Source organism: Castor canadensis, chromosome 6 (assembly GCF_047511655.1).
Source record: "Castor canadensis chromosome 6, mCasCan1.hap1v2, whole genome shotgun sequence".
NCBI classification, from domain to species: Eukaryota; Metazoa; Chordata; class Mammalia; order Rodentia; family Castoridae; genus Castor; species Castor canadensis.
In genome coordinates this window covers 79,336,381-79,356,090 of record NC_133391.1, presented here as the reverse complement: position 1 = coordinate 79,356,090, position 19,710 = coordinate 79,336,381, and the positions used below count along the sequence as shown (strand labels likewise).

At 51.2% G+C, this 19,710-nt stretch overlaps 1 protein-coding gene and 1 long non-coding RNA gene across 4 annotated transcripts in view; one reads left to right on the top strand and one right to left on the bottom strand.

The window, feature by feature from the left end:
- Positions 1–19,710, bottom strand: part of Nrg2 (neuregulin 2) — a 189,751-nt gene that overhangs the window by 45,664 nt on the left and 124,377 nt on the right. The gene's annotated exons all lie outside the window — the stretch shown is intronic.
- The window catches only part of LOC141424145 (uncharacterized), a 50,902-nt gene continuing 48,192 nt past the window's right edge, over positions 17,001–19,710 (top strand). The window contains exon 1 of the long non-coding RNA XR_012449045.1: positions 17,001–17,169. This is a non-coding gene — a long non-coding RNA (uncharacterized lncRNA). The remainder of the gene's footprint in view (positions 17,170–19,710) is intronic.

Below are 19,710 nucleotides of genomic sequence, written 5' to 3'. Positions count from 1 at the left end.
GGGCCTCTTTCTGGAGGGTCTGTCGGGCTCATTAGTAAGGAAAAGCAGCACCTTTGTATTAAAACAGACATAGATGGAGTAGAATGTCACATTCATTTTATGATAAAAACAGAAGGTTTCAAAGTGATGTCAGGCTTTAGGGAAAGGTCTGATGCAGGGAAGCAATGGCCACGTGCTCACCAGTCTCTGTCTCTCCAAAGCCATCTACAAGCATGGAGAGCCTGGCTAGGTGCTCCAGGGGATGAGGGCTATGATGCAGTCCTTGTGGTTCAGGCTAGCAAGGGTAAAGGGGTTGGAAAGAAATCAACCCAGAGCCAATGCCTCCCTCCCTGGGTATTTAGTCACCAGCTCAGACACAACAGGCAGAGATTCAGCTTCTCCATCTCCTCTCTCAAGACCACTCTCCCTCCCAGGTGCACTTCCAGTCACGCTGGCATCTGTGACAACCCTCTGTCTCTCTTGACTTTCCCCAAAGCTCAAGTTCATTCAACTTCCACCAAGCCTCTTGCCTTCCTATCACTCTGTCTGCCAGGTTCTGGTTTAGGCTTTCCTGTTCTTGCCTTGAGGTCCCCATACCAGCAAGAGCAGGCCTGGCAGATCTCCCTCTCTCTGCCTTGCCACCATTTAGAAACAGTCCTTGCCCCTCTGATATCTACAAATGTCACTGCCTTCCTCGACTAAGACACCTTCTGGGTCAGTTGGTATACCCTTCTCAAACACCTATCTCTACCACTTCCCTACTACTCTAGGAATCAGATATTCCAGGGAAAGCAAGTCACTGTTTGTGCCTGTGATATGCATACTCTCCCCTGCCTCTGTGCCCTTTGCTCTTGTTTCCCTCAAATGCCATTCCCTACTCAGGAAGCAGCATGGAGAGGGTCACAAATGCAGGCTGGGGGTCAGACAGGCCTTAGTGTGTATGCTGGCTTTGGTCAGGGTCTTGTCTAAAAGTTACTTAACCTCTCTGAGCCTTATTTCCTTGTCTGAGAAACAGGGACCATGCCACCCACCTTCTAGATTGTGGTGAGAATGAAATGGAGGTAATGTATGTCAGGAACTTAGTACAGTGCCTGGAACAGAGAGATAGCTTAATGACTGGCAGCTCCTCTTAATCTAAATCCCTCAAGATCCCCTCAAATGCCACTGCCTTCTCTAATCCACCCAGCCAGAAGCAGTCTCTGCCCCATGCAGACTTCGTGTGCCTTTCATCTGCTCTTTCCCAAGCTTCTTACCTTACAGAAAATGGGGTTTTTTATCCTTCTAGACTGTGGGGAATGTGGAAGGGGTGTATTGATGGCACCACAATGCTCCTGGTGTCTGGCCACAGTAGCTGCTCACTGAGCTTGGGCTGAACAAATGAATCAGGCTGGACTGTGACTGATGGGTGCCCAGAGCAGCCGAGATGGAGACTGCTGCAAGCACTCAGGCGAGAGTGGGGCCCCCTGACTCTAATCCCAGAGCCCTTTCCCACCCAATGCTCCTCCTATCTTAACTCTCAACCCAAAACAGGCATGTGCTCTGGACAGCAAAGTAGATGACAAAATCAGGGGCCCCACAGAGCGACTACTCTTGCTCGGCCAACCATTGCCCCTGGCCCAGATAGAAAGCCCAGTTAGAGTAGCCTCTTTCTGGGAAACTGTTCCTCTTCAAAGAAGGGAAGGGCCAGCTGGGACTCCACATGCAGAGATGAAGTAGCTTGGGAATGTTCTTGTTTCTTTGCTCAAGTATGGATGGAGCATGCAGCACATTTTGGGTGTCCAGTTGGGTGGCCTTGAAGCTGATATAAACCTAGCTGGGCAAGGCAATGCTTACACCATTGGTTGAGGCTCATGACCAAGGCGCTGGAATCTGTGGGGCACAGGGGATATACCCACCTTCTTCACCATGGGGCCAGGGAGTACACTGTTGGTGGGGGAGCAAAGTCCACACTGGGCCAAGAGAAACGAGAGAGAGTGTGCCAGGATAAGGGAAAGAGCACATTCTTAGGAACAAGCAGAAGGGAGACCACGATGCCCTAAAGGCAGTGGGAACAATTCCATCCAACTGCCTGGGGGTGAGGTGCAGACACAAGGTTGCAGTGGCTGGCAGGGAGAGGACCTTGAGAGGCTGCTGCCCTCGTTCTTGCCCTGTAGCTACCAAGCCTTTTGCCTTATTGATGTGTGCATCTGGGCCTCAGTTTCCCCATCTGTACTGTGAGGCTGGTAAATTATGAGCTCATAGCATTCCCCACATGCACAGAAGTCACAGATCCCTGGTCAGATCCAAACCTCCAGAGTCCCTGCAGAGTGTTTCCGGCTGGGGAGCAATCCTGAGACACAGCCCATGGCCCCTACCACTCCCCAACACACATGTATGTCCTAACTAGCCAGCTGGGACAACTCCTGACAGCCCTTCCCAGATCCATCCTTCCATACCACACACAGGTGGTGGATGAGGATGCCTGAGGGGCAGTTCTGACCAGGCTGCCCACTGTTTGGGACCCTCATTCTGTAATAGTTCAGAGAAGGCCAAATGTAGCTTAACCTTCAGAAGCTCCACCATTTGGCTTGTGGTCCCTCACTCCTGCATGTGGTGTTGGGCAGCATAGCTTCGGTACCACCCTTTATTTCCCAAGCCTCTGGGCTCCCAGCCTGAACCCTTTGCTCAAGTGCTTGCTTCAATCCTTCCCACTCCCCCAAGTTTACCTTCATCTTATCACCTCCTTCTCACACTCCTTGGGTTGGAAGTAGTCTCTCCTTCTATCCTTTGTATGTCACCCTTGGCTGGGGTCAGCTTTGCAACTGGAATGAGGCCTGTTCGCATCTGTCTTGTCCTACAAGGTGTGGAGCTCATTCTCACAACAAAGTCTCAGTCAGCATGAGCCTCCCAAGCAACATCTGAGCATCCTCATGTCTGAGCCAGTTGCTGGGGAAATGCTTGGGCAGCTGACAGGCCCCTATGGAGCTCTGTTCTGTGGGGCAGGGTCACCAAGCTCAACCAGAGGTTCTCAAATGAGCATGCATCCTAGTCCATGGGGGTGGGCTTGTTAATGCATGCATTACTGCCCCCCCCCCCCCCCCGCCCCGCACAGTAAGTTAGGGGTGGGGCTCAAGAATTTACATTTCTAACAAGTTTCCAGTTTATGCTTTAAGTCAGGTTTGTACTAAACATTCATCTTTTGCACATAGGACCAGATAACTACCCAATATGGTGCTAGATCTAGCTGGACTCTGGATGCCCAGCTTGGTTTCTGGCCAGGTCATTTGACCATAATAACTTCCGTCTTCCCAGTAACTCCTGCCTGTCGGTGCACGCTCAGAGCCTTGGGCTGCCCTCCAGTGTCAATGTCCATGGTTCCTGTTCATACCTGACTGGCACTTTTGCACTGCAAGCTCCTGGGGAGAGCAGGAACTCAACCTGCTCATCTCTGTATCCCTTTATATTTTATCTTTGTATCCACCCAAGGGCCTGGGAAGCAAACACCTGACCAGTTGATCTGATGGGGAGGGTGCAGGCCAACTGGGACCCCCTGCCTCTTTGTCTTGAGGGGCAGAGAACGTGGAACAACCTGGAGTCAGGTGGATGAGCCTAGCTGAGCCAGATAGGGGCAGAGCTCAGCTCAAGACCCCATCCTGTCACTAATTCATGGCTGATCACAGGTAAATCATGAATTTTCCCTGCCTCAGCTTCCCCATCTGCAAAGCAGGGATGATAAAATAATACCTATAGTTTATAAAATCAGTACTGGTACATAGGAAGTGCTTGGTAGACGGGTAACTGTCTCCCATGCACGGACATGATTCCACTTCAAGCAAGGCCTGTTCTCTCCTTGGTGAATTCCTTGTCACCCTCCAGGCTAAGCTCAGATGTCACCTCCTCTGTGAAGTCCTCCCTGTTCCCTCTCAGGAGAACATATCATCCCCCTCCTCACCACACACTACACATTTAAAGCTCTACACTCAGTTCTAATCACAGGTAGTTGTGAAAGGCTCTGTCTCTCAGCTTCCTGAGGGCAGGGGCTGTGGTTTATTCTTCACATAGTAGAAGCTCCATTAAGGCTTGCAGAACTGAATGCACAAAAGTGAGTGAAAGCACATGCAGTTTGTGTGGTCACCATGTGGCTAGACTTCTGGAAGCCTTGATGAGGAGGGCAAGGCTGGAGGAAGGCTGGGAAGGGAGGCTGCCACTTGCCTCCTGCCACAGTGAAAGGTGTGCTAACCAGCTCAGAAATGATGGGAAGACAAAATGGGAACATGGTTCAAATGGGGACTAGGCCTCAAGCGCTGGCAATCCTTTTCTGGAGTTTAAAATTAAAAAGCTCCTCTTCCCTAAAACAACTGACCTGCAGGTTAGCCTAGTGGCCAGAGAGCAGAGAAGTCTAGAAGAGGTAAGCAGGCTTGAGTAGCCATCCATGAAGCCAACTCAGGTCAGGGTCAGGGCCTGCCTGTATTGGGCCAGCCCTTCTTCCTCCATATGCTCCTCACTCGGCCACTACCCTAAGGTCAGGGCTACCCTGGCAGCCCTGAAGTTCCTAGCACCTAAGGTGGAGGGTAGTAACAAGGATCACTCTGGGATTCCCACCCATCTCTGAGTCCAAAGGATTCTGTTTCCCAAGCTGCTGCTTCTTCCTCCAGCAGCTCCCAGAGCCCATCCAGGCAGAAGGCCTAGGTCTTGCCTGGGGAATGGAAGAACCAAGCTCACACTCTTTTAATGGCTGTCCACTCTGTTAGCAACCTGAAGCTCACAGTCCAATTTTATTTCTATTCCAGATCTACTGGCCACTCCATTCCCACTCCAGGTGACTCACTGCCCTACCCCAGCCCCACTGTTCTGCCAATCTGGAAAGACTAGAGCTCTCTGTCCCCTCTTCACTCTTGCCAAAAGCCTGGAACCTGGGCTGAGGAATGATGAGTCCTGCTCTGTAAACTGCTTTGAGCTCTCAGGATGAAAGACCGCTGGGAAGTACAAAGTCACTCCCTGCTTGTTGTTATTGTTCCTCATGAACCTCGAGGTGCCAGGGTGCCAGGGCAGAACGTGAGGTGCAGGCTGCACCCCAGAGTAGCGGAAGACTGCTCCAGGTGCCAAGCTCAGCAAGGTCAGCCAGGGGCCAGGGGCAGGGGGAGTCTGCCAATCCCCAGATGTGTCTCAGACACGTGCTCATGAGCACATCCCACCTCTGATCTGGATCTGGACAGCCTGAAGATGAGAGTTTGTTCTAGAAGCCAGGGCATTAGCTTTACCACAGGCAAGAGATGGGAAAGAAAGACCTTGCAAAAATTTCTCCGTGCCCCAGGGAATTCAAATAGGATGTGTCCAGAGCTCTCTGCTAAGGCTGCTCATCTACCTTCATACTCCTGGTCACCTGGTGAAGCCCAAAGCACCCCCCCACCCCCATATCTTCCATGGGAAGATGCAGAGTCCCAGTTCACATGGGAGCTTCAGCAGTGGAGACATTTCCATTAAATCCCAAATGCTCTTTCAAAGGTCACATAGAAAAGGCCAGTAACTTAGAATCAGATCCAAAAGTTACTCTCTAAAATAACACAGTACAGGGTCATCATTTTCTTTGAGGCCAGATCCTTCTGCTTCCAAAGTTCCCCTAAGCTTGGGGTTCTCAGGGACACAGGACTGAAGGCAGAGAATCCTTGGCCACATGGAGGTGAGAGTTAAGAGCAAAATGCATTTCTAGAGACAAGAGAGGGAGGCAGCACCTCAACTCCCACAGAGGCAAGCAGGGGTGGCTCCCAGCTGCCTGGCTTCCAGCTGTGGCATCCCATAATACTATCAGTGGACCTATAACCGACCTCCAACACTGCTACCAAGGCTGCCAAGGCTGTGCCCCTGGGATCAGGGGGAATGGGAAATAGGGGGGCTGTCCTAGATAGGCCCCACAAACTCTTCGTGAGTCATGGAGCAGAGCTCACACCTGCAGCTCTGCTCTACCCAGCCCTCCTGTGTTGAGGCAGGGGAAGAGTCCATTTCCCCACACTGCTTGGGGGTGAGAATGTGAGGGACCCCCTTCCTACTACTGGGAGTTGAGGTGCTGCTAGGTATGTGTTCAGGAGCCAGGGGGAGGCAATTAATTAATGCCCTCTTCTTTCTCTGCTTTCTCCCTCCCACCTTCCAGATTCTCTCCTCACATCTAAGCTGAAGGTTCTAGTGAATAACTTATTCACTCTTTCCATGTTACACCTCCCAAACTGTCAACCAAATGTGGCCTGGTCCTGGCTAAGACCTCTGCCCAGCTGTCAAGTGCCCATGCTCTCCCCACTGAGAAAGCAATAAGAGAATCCTGATAGCCTCAGACTGGCCTAGGGGGAAGTTGAGAGGGGAGACCTCTAGCTCTGTAGGCCATTGTCATCTTAATCATGCATCCTATCGGGCTCAAATTAGACCCCTCTAGTCTAGGGATTTAAGACTATTGGTTCTCATTGCCATGGTACTTTCTCTTGTTGTCTTGTTTTGGAGCATGACTCTCTCCCATGCTCTCCACATTCTAGAATGTTCCAAACACCCAAGATTCCTCTAGTTCATGCTTTGGGTCTGTTTGGTATCTGCCCTGGAAGAAAGCATTTTGAAGAACTAGCTGGCCACTGGGAAACAGGAAACAAAAGGGTACAGGGGCAAAAAGGACAGTAGGAAAGATTACAGTGAGACATTAAGGATTTTCTCACAGGGAGGGATAGAAGATGCTGGAACAGATAATTGAGAGGCCTGTGGACTCTCCCCCTCACAACCCATTCTCCTGACCTCTGCTGCAGTGAGTACTCTATCCTTGGCAGCAGGCACGTTCTTTCCCTGCTACTGGCAAATCCCACCAGCTGAAGCCCTAGTGGATTGCTATCAGTTCAGTTCCTGCATCCTTGACAGCCAGTTTCCCAAAGAGCCCAGGATAAGTGTGTATGTGTTGGGAGGGAGGAGGGGGCTATTGGGGTTGGTTCACTGAGCCAAATCCATGGAGTTTTTGATCCTGCAAAGAGGAAGCCTGTGTTCCCTGAGGTCACAGACTAGCACAGATCGCCAATCCCATACTACCAGTGCCCAGCATGAGCTGACCACATCCCATTCACAGCTGGCCAACAGCCCTTAGGGAGGATTCCTAGACACCTGCCCAGCAAAAACCGGCCAAGAGGCAGCCTGGCCTTTAAATGTCCTTAGCTGCTTCTCTCAACTGAGCTGAAGTCAGCCTTTGATCCTTAGGCTATTCAGAATAAAGTGACCAGAGCCTTGCTACTTCCCTTTCCACCCCCTTATACAGAAATTCGGGGTAGAAAAGAGATTTGGCTAGAGTGTCAACCACTATTGAAGCTTTCCAGCTTCTAGTCAAATGCTCTTTTGAAGTCATTTTTATGTTGCAGCCTGGGGGGGACATCCAAGGGTGGGGGAAGACATCTCTCAAGATGGGCATGGTTGTTCAGAGAGTGCTAACTTGAAGCCCAAAGTCTTACCTCTGGAAAGTGCTTTGTGACTTTAACCTCAGTTAGTCTCTGTTACTCTTGCTCTGTAAAATGAGGACAGGACCACCTGCCCCGGGGTTTATGATGAGGATTAGATGGAGATGAAGCATTTGGGCATGCTTAGGCTGCTGGCTAGTACAAAGCAGACATGAATAAAACACTTGCCTGAAGTAGAAAAAAGAAGGAAGAAGCCAGGGGTTCCCCCACTGGGCCTCAAGGCAAACCTGGTTCCACAGGGAGGCTGTACACGTCCTACTTAGTCCCACTGCTGGATAGCCCAAGGCCAGATCACTCCTTCACCCTGCAGGTGCCCAGTGAAGGAACCAAAGCTGGTCTCAGCCGGTGGCTCTGCTCACCCATATAGGAGCAGAATACAAAGGCCCCCACAACGAAGACCAGAGGGGGACAACTGCCTCGTGTCTGGTCCACTTCCGAGTGAAATATGTGTCGCAGAAGCAGCGGCATCTCACTCCCAGGGGTTCGCGAGCCGGACAGGGCATCCCCTGAGTTTGCAGAGGTGGCGGGCGCTGCAGCCCAGGCTCCAATGATGGAGCAGAACGGAGGGAGGTGTGGCACGGGGTGGGGGCAACCTGAGAGCGCACGGGCTCGGGTCCCTTGGAAGAAGAGGAGGCAGTGACAGCTCCCTGAGCGCTGCGCTGCAGGCCAGGCCTCCCGTCTACGAGTCCGCGGTCTCTGTCGGTGCCCCCGCGGCGGGCTGCGCTCTCCCAGTGCCGCTCGCCTGCGCCCGGTACCCGCGGGCAGCGCTCGCGCCCGCCCCTCCGTGGGGACGCGTCGCCCGGGGAAGAGTCGCGCGCTGCCACCGCGGGACTCCGGGCGTGCAGTCCCTTGCCCACCCAGCCGCGCCGACCCGCTCGCACGCAGACACGCACGCCCTTGGTGCCTGTCACCCTGGCGCTGCTGGTTCAGCCCCAGACTCACCCGAGCGGCGCCGGGGGCGGGTGAGCGGGCGGCAGGTTTCTCCCAGCGAAACGGGGTTTCTGGGCGCGCCGAGGTGCCCTACCTTTCTCCCCGGGATCGGGCTCCCGCTCCCGTTCCCGCTTCCTCCCCTCTCGCTGCTTCTTGCCACGGCCGCGGCCCCTCTTCCTGGGCTCCGACATTTCTGCCCCAGGTCCCAGGCGGTGGGATGGCCTCGCTCTCCGCTGCCGCGCTGCGCCCCCGCCGCCTGCAGCCCCAGTACCCGAGCGCGGCGCCTTTCTTATAGGCGGTCACACCCTCCGGGGGAGGGGAGCGGCGAGCCTTAACTCTTCCCCTCCCGCGCCTGCCTCCCTCGCCCCCCCTCCCGCCCCACCGGCTCAGGCCGCGGGGGGCCGTGGGCGGCCGGTCCGGGCCCTGGGCTCCCCCCAGGACCCGCCGAAGTAGGCAGGACAGGCGTCCTAGCAGAGTGCTACAGCCCTCCTTGCCAGAGAGAGGGGGCTTGAGCAGGGATGGGGGCCTGAGCATGATTGGGGAGAGGGAGTAGAGATCCCCTAGCGAGGACCAGGCTAAGGACAGCGTGGGGGTGGGGAGACAGCTAGAGAAGGGCCCAGGAAGGGACCAGAGGGAAGCCCACTGGCCAGCTTAGTAGGGAGGAAGCACCTTGCCTCCGCAGTTGGTCCCCACAGCCTTGCCCCACTGCTGGCCTGGGCCTTCTCACGCCTCAAGGTCTGGCTTTTAGCCCCATGGGCTACCACCTTCTGGGGAATACCCTTAGCGCACCCCCCCTTGTGCCTGGCAGGAGGAGCAGCCCCTCCCAGTCAGGCTGGGCTACAGCCTGCAGGAGCTTGGGCCCTCCAGGTGGCTCATAGCCCCCTCCCACACACTCTTGCCTGCGGCTCCAGGGCCCAGGCACGAGCATGGCAGCTCCAGCTGGCTCCTTTCTGCAAGGCCTGTGAGGTGAATTCAGAGGCTGCTACACCTTCTACCCCCTCATCCACACAGCCCACAAACCACAGGGTGAGGGCTGTGAGCAAGGACACCCTGGCTCCTGTCTCCTGACTGGGTGTGGTGCTGAAAGGGTTACACTGCAAAGGCTCTCCCTCTCCTGGCTCCCAGAAAGCCTGAGCCTGCGGTTTGCTTGCCTAGCTCTGCCTGAGGTGTCCCCTTACAGCCATCCCTACTAGAATCCCAGTCAAAGATCATCCCAGTCAGTCCTCTGCCTCCTCAGCAGAGGGTCCCAGGGCTTCTCTGGACAGGGTCTTCCTTAGGTGAGCCTGCAGGAGGCTAGGGCTCTGGGTCAAGGCCAGGGATTCTGGGGCTTCAGGTTTGCCCCTCGGGGCTAAACTTGTGTGTGGGGGGGTGGGAGCACAGAAAGAGAAGATGGAGGTGATGTCCACATAGAGGACTGATCTTTGGTGCTCTTGATGCCTCAAGCCTGTCTCACCAGGGGCCAGCTCAGGGGAAACCAAATGTAAGAGAAATCCCTTATTCCCCATTTAAACTAAGGGAGAATGAATACCTACCCCACTGTATGTAGCTTTGCTCTCTGTGAAGGGGCAGCAAGAAGTCCTGGGTGAAGACCAGGTCTCATCTATCTGTCTGTCTGTCTCTCTTTCTGTCTGGTGGTGCTGGAGATTGAATCTGGGGTCTCACACATGCTATACAAGTCTGAGCTACATCCCTAGCCCCCAGGCCTCACTTATCCAACTCCCTGCTCAATCAGTTTCCAAAATGGCACTCATAACCATCCCTTCAGAGCCAGTGCAGGGACAGTGTCTTGGTTCACTTCCTTCTCCTGTACCAGGTCACCCAGCTTGAAGTCTTGCCTTCTCAGTCTGGCTTCCCCAGGATCATCAGAGTGAGCTTTCCAAAACTCAAACCAGATCCTTTCACTCACTGTTACTCATAGGTTAAACCTAATGTTAGCAATGAGTTAAACCCAAGCTCCTTACAAGGAGCCAAAGTCCTGTTCTACCAGGCCCTAACTCATAACCTCCAGTCCCTAAACCTGTGCCTCAGCCACATCTTCCTGCAGGTTTCACACATGATGCTTGGTCTGCTCTCCATACCTTTGCACACACTATGCCAAGGATGGCCTTCCTCCCCTTTTTGACTTAGCCAACACCTCTGCTCATTCAGTTGGCAAATATGCAGAAAGGCTGTCTGTGTTTCAGGCACAGCGGTAAGTGCTTAGGGACATGACTGTGAGCAATACAAACATGGGTCTTCCTAATATGAAGGTTATGGTTTTGGTGGGAATGGATACACAGCTAATTAAACAAATAATAGATTAATTAAATTTTGTGTTAAATATTAAGAAGACATATTCATTGAATAAACATTTATATATATTGATATACAGGTTAACAGAGGAAATAAACTGCAGTGAGGGAAGGCTTTCCCTGGAAAACATTTAAACTGGGGTTTGAAGAATTAGCAAAAATTGGCCAGACTAAAGGGGAGCTGGGAAGAGTATTCCTGGCAGAAGCATCAGCATGTGCAATGGCCCTGAGGCAGAAAGGAACATTTATGACTTTGCAAAATCAAAGGAAAGCCAAGGTGTGTGTGTGTGTGTGTGTGTGTGTGTGTGTGTGTGTGATGCATGAGTACATGTGAGGTGTAGGGAGCATAGAGGGGTGGTACACATGCTCTAAAAGGAGGCAAGAGAGGAGGCACAATGGTCAAATCAAACAGGATGTAGCAGGCACAGTGAAAACCCCAGTCTCTATTTTAAGAGCAATGGTCTGCTTCTGAGCACAGTATGGTGGAGGATGGGAGAGGCCAACAAGACCTCTTAGGCACAGCTTTCCTGACAGTCAAAAATGCTGTGGAAATTCCAGGGGGCATGAGTCCTCTCCAGGGGCTGGGGTGTACAGATAAGGCTGAGGGAGGCGGGGCTGGAATAGCTGGAAAGATGGGTAGGATTTGGATGGGAGCAGCTGAGGGGTTCCAACAGAGGGAAAGGTAGTAAAGACAGTAGTAGGCAGAGGAGCCAACCTTGGATTAACTCACCTAATTCCTTGTCCCACTCAAAGTGGGTCTGCCATCTTCATTTTGCAGATGTGAAGTAGTCAGTCTGCTATCTGACTACTTGCAGAGGAGGAAACCAAAGCACAGAGAGGTGAAGTCATTGCTATTTGCCTAAGTCAGTAACTGCTAAATCCTGGATCTTATGCACAGCCCTATGGTTTTACTGGAGAAGACAGAAGAGAAGGGGTAGGGGAAAGGCCCTTCAGGTACTGGTCCCAGGACATGCACAGTCCCCATAGCTCTAAGGCTGAGGCTCAGCCTTAGAGTGCCCAGGTCACTGGTAGCTGAAGAGAGGCTGTGGCATGCATAGGAGACAAGCCAGCAGGGTTCCTGCTGTTCTTGTGTGTGTGTGTGTGTGTGTGTGTGTGTGTGTAAGGATAGCTGAGTATTGGGGCACCCCCAGCCTGGACCAGAGCTCTTTCTGGGAGCTAGAAAATGATCTTGTGGGTTAGCCCGTTGCCATCGCAGGCTGTGTGATGCCCTGTACAACCTCTTGCAGAGCAAGTGAGCCTGGGACAGCAAAGCAATCACATCACCCTCGCCTATTGCACAACAGGACACTAACAGTAATATGAGTTAATTCAGTTCCTTTAAGAAGCAAAAACACAATGCTTAACTGGCTTACAAACTTTTTTTTTTTTTCCTTTTTAACATTTTCCCTTCCACTTTGAGGCCGTGCCATAGGCAAACTTTGAAGTTTAGGAAAGTTTAGACTTGTTTGAGTCATGTGCAAAAATACCTTTGAGTGAAAAGGGGAAGAAAAAAACCACACTACCCCTTCCCCCACCTGAGACTTTGGGGCTCCATGAGGCTTACCTATAAAATTCACTACAGAAGTGTTTAGGGGCCCAAGATAGAGTTTGCCCCTCTCCCCTTGAACTCACCACCCCATGGGAATTCTCAGGGAGAGCTTCCATGACCTGAGGCCAGAGAGGGCCTTAAGCATCTCTTGAGACCCCCCCTTCTCCAGGATAAGGCACCCCTGAGCTATCTCTATACCTCCATATGCTCCTGTGTGAGTTGAAAGTCCTTCGAGAAGACCAGTTTTACCCTGGGGGCCAGTCACCCCCAGTTCAGTGCTTCCAAATCATGAAGCTTCTCTTCCTTGCTACCTGCCCAATGAGGCTGCCAGAGGAGGAGACAGAGCAAAATGCCATCCCTGTGGGCTACAGAAATTCCCACTCATCCAGGAGGTTCTGTAGAGCCAGGGAAGCTCAGTCCCCCAGGACTTTAGGATGCAGGGGGCCCTGGCTAGAGCCAAGGAAGCACATGGGGGCCAGAACGTCCTCCTGGCAGGGAGAGACTCCATCCTGTTGAAGCAGAGGGACAGGCCTCTCCCCAAAGCTGCACTCTGTCCTTTAGCTTCAGCACCCTAACGTCCTTTCTATTACCCAGGTTGATTCAGGCCTCCATCCATCTCAGAAAGAGGACAGGGCAGCCATGAAGAGGAGACTATGTGGTCTGGATTAAAAGGGCTGAGGTGGGTGCTCAGTTACACACAGGGAGACATGTGCCAGACTCCTGTGCCCACCACTTCCGAAAGGCTCCAGGAATCTGGGTGGCTGAAGGAGTGGCGGGATCAAGATCACTGCAGAAAAGCTCTTGATATGAGTGAGCAGGTAATCTGGAGCCATGCACAGGCTTGTGACCCCTGGTCCTTCTGAACTGTGCCTGCTCAACACACACACACTCACCCATGAAGCATATGAACTTCACCAAGCCCTGCAACAGCAGAAACGGATGTCACTCCAAACCCAGGCCTCCACAGCTTCTGATGTGGTTTCCCCTTCCAAAAAATGGGCTCATAGGCCTTTCTGACAGGGATTTCACTGAGTGGCTGAGGAAATTCATCTTGGATCCCCCAGAAATGAGGACACTTAAAAATGACCTTCTTGGGCCACTCCCTGTACTCAGAGACCCAATAGGGCTAAGGTGTGAGGGTCATCTTCTGTCAGACTCTTTTGATCCCATCTCCTTTCCTTTTTCTCCCAGGGGACAGAAGATCAGAGTTTGAATTCCTGACCTGGCTGCCATGGGTAAGGATCCTTGTACTCAACTACACCATTTAGGAGATTCCTCTTGGCTCAGCCCATCCAACCAGACTCACGAAATAATTCATGTTCCTTGCTCAGGACTTTGGTCTTTTCCCTCATTTCAGACCCTCTTTGGAGAGAGAAGGGGTGGATGGGAAGGGGCAGGCTCATCCTAGGAGAAGCTGGGAGGGACAAGGAGAGAGAGGAAAGCATTGGCCAAAGAGAGTGTGGAGAGACTCCCCTGGCTCTAGGGGCTGGGAGAAGAAAGCCATGCAGCAATGGGAGAGCAGATGAGGGGAGAGGTGAGGTGACAGGCAGGCCTGGGCAGGGCTGGGAGCAGGATGGGAGAGGAAGTGAAAAACCTGGAGCAGCCCCAACAACGTGTATGTGTGTATGTATGGGGGGGGGCGGGGGGAGGATGTGAGTGAGAGGACAAAGGAGGGAAGCAGAGCAGAGGCCAGGAGAGCAGGAGGCAGGCCAGTGTGTACTTCCAGCATCCCCAGAGCTTGCTGTGTGCCCCTAGGCAAGTCATTTTTCCCTTTCTGGCCTGCCTCCCCACTTGGAAATGTGAAATTGGATTAGATGACCTTGAGTTCCTCCCACCTAAGGAACATACGGGTTCTGATAGATGAGGAAGAGATGTTACCAGCACACAACACATTCTCCTAGCCCCACGCTCTTCCTTGGCCCCCTCTCTTCTGTGGCTTCTTGGCCTGGCAGGAGCCATTAGCTGTTGTCAGCAGCTGTGAGGCTGGAGGAGGCAAGCAGGGGCTGACAGCAAGCCTAAGGCCTGGTACCAGGCCCTGCTGCAGGTGAGTTAGCAAGGCAGTCCTGTTACTAGCCTCTTCTAGGGTATAACCTTAGGGTACATTGCCCCATCTGCAAGGAGACACTTGGAAGACTCCAGCACTTGATCTGCTGTGACCCAGAGCCACAGTTCTCACTGAGGTGAGAAGTGGGAGTCTGGTTGCTTTGGGGGGGCGGGTGTAGAGGGAGGTGGGGGTATAGAGGGGGGTGGGGGGATGGTGAAGGGAGGAGAAGGGGGATTGGTGATTCAACCCTTCTGTTTGCCTGGCTCTTCAAGTTAACTGCATAATTACATAGCAATAATATACTAACTTGCACCTACACACCAAGTCCCATGTAAGTACATAATTTATTTATGTAACAACATAACGACTTCTTTGCTGGCCTGGGGGCTCTGGGGACCATGCACCAAGGTTTAGCTACTGTCTACACCACCCTGGGGACACAGTGATCAAGTTGTGTGGATCAGCCACTTGGATGAGCCAAGGTTCCAAAAGTAATTAGTTGTTCACTGTAGGTTCCAACCTGGTCTTGCACAGGTAATGAGTGGCCAGCCTTCTCAGGAGGAATTTACTCCCAGTTCTCCATCTGCTCTGGGAAGTCAGGCTGAAAGAGCCAGCACCCAATCCCAGCCCCTTGAGGACTGCGGAGGATCCTCTAAAAGGGCACAGTCCCTTTCTTGACAGAGGGAAACAATTCAAGCCAGAATGGCAAATTTGGAGAGACTCCTGGTCACCGCCCAAGGAAACCAGAGGCCTTGCCCAATATAGGCATTTATGAGCCTGGAGGGAAAAAATTCTCCTCTCTCTCAGCCCTGCCCAGCCTAGCCCTGCCCTGCCCAGCCCTGCCATCCCAGGTTTGGCTGCTTCTGGGACCACAGCCCAACTTCTCTGGCCTGGTCTGGGTGCTTGCTTCCATGCCATCCTTAGCCCTCTTGGGAATTCCCAATGGACAGCTTCACAGGTGTTGACTTCATAGTGGTCGTAGTAGCTGTCAAGGACATCGGAAAGCCAACTCTGACCTTGTGCTCCTCCTTATTTCTACCCCAAATCACCCCTTTCCCTCCCTCAGAGCCCCCACTTGCAGCTTATGAAAGCTTAACCACAAAGCACACAGCACTTGAACTTGGAGGCTGCTGGCTCCTGGAGCACCTGCAGCTGTGAATGTCACAACTCACCCAGAGCAGGATCTACCAAGTCCAAGAAGATGTGATAAGGAGATAGAGTCAGGAAACTGCATTCTCCTTTCAGCTCAGCCAGTTTTTTTCTGGTGCTTTCTGGGGAATTCATGTTTTCTCTTTGGGCCTCAGTGGCTACTTTCCTGTGACACCAAGGGCAAGTAGAAATATGCTTCCAGGGCCATTCTAGCAATAAAACCTTCAAAGAGGAGTTCTGAGTCTCCAAGTAATGTCCCCAACTCTGGGAATTTGGTCCCTTAAAATCTACCCTTCCAACTAGCTGTCTTGTAGTCTTCCTTCCACTTCTGGAAGACCAACCACTGGTTCTCTGGAACCCTACTCTTCCAAGGCCTGCCTATGAATGTGCACAGGGCTGCCTATGATTCTTCAGAATTCCTTGCATCAGCATCTAATCAACACTCCCTTCCTGTCACCACTACAACAGTGACAATGATGTTAACCTCATGGCCTTCTTGGATCCATACTCACCTCTAAATCTCCTTTCTCCACTCTGCCTCCATCACCCAGGCTTCTGAGTGTGACTTCCTTTTCAGCAGTCAGGAGCAGTGGGTTATGAACACTGTGGTCAATGAAATGCCTACCACGAGTCTTTGTTTAATTGCTCGCATTGCTTTGGGTTCTGACTGACATTCAGCTAAGTAGCTCTCTGATGTAATTTTATATACCACAGTCTCTTCTAAATGGTTCTGTGGCTCCAACACTATCACTCTTCTGTCCCAGGGCTCCCCTAAGCAGTCAGTGGCTTCAACAGCTCTATGGCCTGAGGGTCCTCACCAAAGCCTTTGTGCCCTCTCCTCTGCCTTGCCTTCTCCTGCTCCTTGGGTCCATGACTCAGTGCAAGACAATGCTTGCTCAGTGCCTATTTTGTAACTGGCACAGTTCTGGGCACCACAGGATACAAAGACCCTGTCCTCAAGGAGCTTACAATCCAGAAGGAGGACAGCACTACACTGAGGGACAAAAATCACAGTGTAGAATAGCAACAACAATTTAAGGATAATTACTTAGTACAGGATCAGACTAAGTATAACTCCTTGGAGGGAGTTCAGTATGACCTGGGTGGTCTGTCAAGGTGGGCTTCCTATAGAAGGAGGTGGAAAATTCCAATGAGCAGAAATGGCTGGAGCCGGGATGTGAGCTGGGGATGGGAGTATGGAGGTCAGGGGGAGGTATGCTGACTTATATAAGGGAAACTATGGCACCACAAGCCCCACACCTGTGCTTGTGGCCTTTTCTTATCCTGGCCACCTCAGCACTAGGGAGCTACATAGAACCAGGACCCCCTCCCCTAACCCTGTGAGTGAATGCACATCCACCCTACACAGCTGCTTCATGAACTGCAGTGCCAACTGCCCCAGGTCCCTCCCACTCCATTCTCAACCTCTCTCTTCTCTCACTCACTCATTCACTCAAACCTGAATACGCTCCCTATCCTCATCCCTCCTGTCACATCCCTCCCGCCCATTACATAACTTTGTTTGGGATTATTTTTGCCCAGAGGTATAAGCTGCATTTCTGCATATTTAAGCTGTCCTTGATTCATTCCTGCCTGTTTCTTACTTCTGTTTGCCCAGGTGTCCGCCCCACCCACTAGTTCTGAGGCCCCTGGGAACATGCCCACATTGGGTGCAGCTCATCCACAACCACCAGCCACTCTACTCCAGGACCAAAGGAACGGACACAGGGCCACACCAGGGGCCCCATTCAGGAGGGCCCCAGGCCATGGCAGGTTGGTAGGCCCTGGGGCTAGTTTCACCAGGGCCATAATGGTCCTGCTGCTCTCCATGCATCCCTCTCAGTGAGCTGTGGCTTGTCTTTTCCCTGCCAGCTCTATGGCTTCTGGGTGTGGCCCCCATAATTCCAGGGGAAGGGGCAGTGGGAGGAAAGACAAAATACTAATTAATGGTTTGTTTCCTATTAGCTTCTTACAAATAGAAAGGCTTAATGTAATTACTGAAGTGGTTGCAAGGGGCTCCTGGCACATTGTAAGATAATTATCTGACAATCATTATTTTATTTTTAAGAGCTCATTAACAAATAGGCTGTGAATGGCTTTCTTGCCTTCTCTCCTCCTGCGGAGACAGGGTGATTTAGTGGGTAGAGGACAATGGCATAGCGAGAGTCTGTCTATTCGGGGTCACCAGTTGAAATGAGGATTCAGATCAGCAGTTTCCAGTCTCTGTGAGGGGCTGGCACCAGCTAAGCTGCCAAGGCTTGACAGGCTTGGTGGTGGCCACGACCCCCTCAGTCCTGCCCACATTCCAGTGGTATCTGATGCAGGCCCCAGATCTCTGGGTCCCCAGGAGGATGCTGACCTCCTTGGAAGAGACTGCCACCATAACTTTGTTTCTGGCATGCCCGCGTAACTCCAAGGTCATGGCCACACCACATACTGGGCACCAAAGGCCCCGTTCAAATGCTACCCCAATTTCTGCACTCCAACCGGGTGCCGGGCTATGCCACCTGGTCCACAGGCATGCTCTTAAGTATTGCTGTCTGATTTGCAAGCAGCAGAATTGCATAGCTTAAAAGATTATAAAGGTTACGTGTGGTAAATTCTAGAGGATTGGTTGGTTACAATGAAAGGATCGAGGTGACATGTGTATTATAAAGAATGGGATGGGAGTACAAGGGACAATTTCCTGGTGGATGGGACAGCCTAGTAAGGCTTAGAGCAGGATCCCACAAGGCAGGTTCAGAGAATGAGGAAGATTCCAGGTTGACAGACATAAAGACTTGTGGCTGAGCAGAATGCTTAGAGCTCATGCTGAGGAAACGGGAGCACACTGAAGGGCTCTGAGCAGGATGTGATCCAAACCAAGCTCTACTCACAGAGGCCCATCTGGCAGCAAGGCGCGGAGCACGATGGAGCAGGAGTCTGGGGATGGCAAGACTGATCAGTGCAGTGTTTCCACAATGGGCCGTAGCCTCCTGCTACCCCTTCACTGGAGTGCTCGCTACACATGCCAGTATCAGTCCCATCCAGAACCTTCTGAATTAGTCTCCAGGGTGGGGTCAGGACGTGGTATTTGTTACTATTCTGATGAAATGGTATCTGAGATACCCTTTGAGAAAACTGACCGTAGAGAATCCAATGCTCACTGCTCAACTTGGCATTTAAAGTTGTCTATAACATTTTCATACCACCAACCTTCCCTTATAACTACAGTTTCAAGTTAATTGAGATATAGTTCACATACAAACAAGTGACCCATTCAGCTAGAGGCATGGCTGAAATGGTAGAACACTTGCTTACCTACAAGCAAGAGGTCCTCAGTTCAAAGCCCAGTACGACTTAAAAATGACTTATTTAAAGTGTATAGTTCAATTGTTTTTGGTCTATTTATAGACCAAAAATTACTATCATTATAAGAAATCTTAGGGCATTTTAACTGCCCCCAAGAGAAAGGCTGTACCCTTTAGCAGCCCTCTTCTCCTCTCCTAGGCAACCACTGCCTATTCTGGACATTTCATATAAATGGAATCATACAACATGTGGTCTTTTGTCACTGACTTCTTTCACTTAACATAACGTTTTCAAGATTTTTCCATGTTGTAGCATTTATCTTCACGTCTAAGTAGTACTCCATCGTATGGGTGTACTACATATGATTTATACGTTCACCGACTGATGGACATTTGGATTAGTTCTACTTTAGTATTTATAAAGGATGTTTCTATAAATATTTGTGAAAAGTTTTCGTGTGGATATATGTTTTCATTTTTTCTCTTGTACATACATGCTGCCTGAAATCTCACCTGGAAATCAGATTGCTAGGTCACATGGTAAATCTGTTTAGCCTATGGCGGAACTTCCAGAGTGTTTCACATTCCTGCCAACAGTTTACAAGGTTTTCAATTTCTCCACGTTATCTTTTGCTACTGTCTGATTTTTTTATTCTAGCTATCTTCAGGGATGCAAAGTAGTACCCTCTGGGTTTTTCAAAAGCAGCTATATTAATGATATAACTTAAACATCATACAATTCACCCACTTAAAGTCTACCAGTCAACATTTTTTAGAATATTGTGTCATTTTATTATGGTTTTGATGTGCATTTATGTGGTTTTGATGATTAATGATGTTGAACATCTTTTTTGGTATATATTGGCTATTTATATATCCTTTTTTGGAGAAACATCTATTCAGATCCATGGCCTACTTTCTTTTCTAGCTTTACTGGGGTATAAATGACAAAAAGTCTATAGGCCCATTTTTTAATCGGGTCATTTATCTTTTTATGATTGAGTTGCAAGAGTTCTTTAACTAT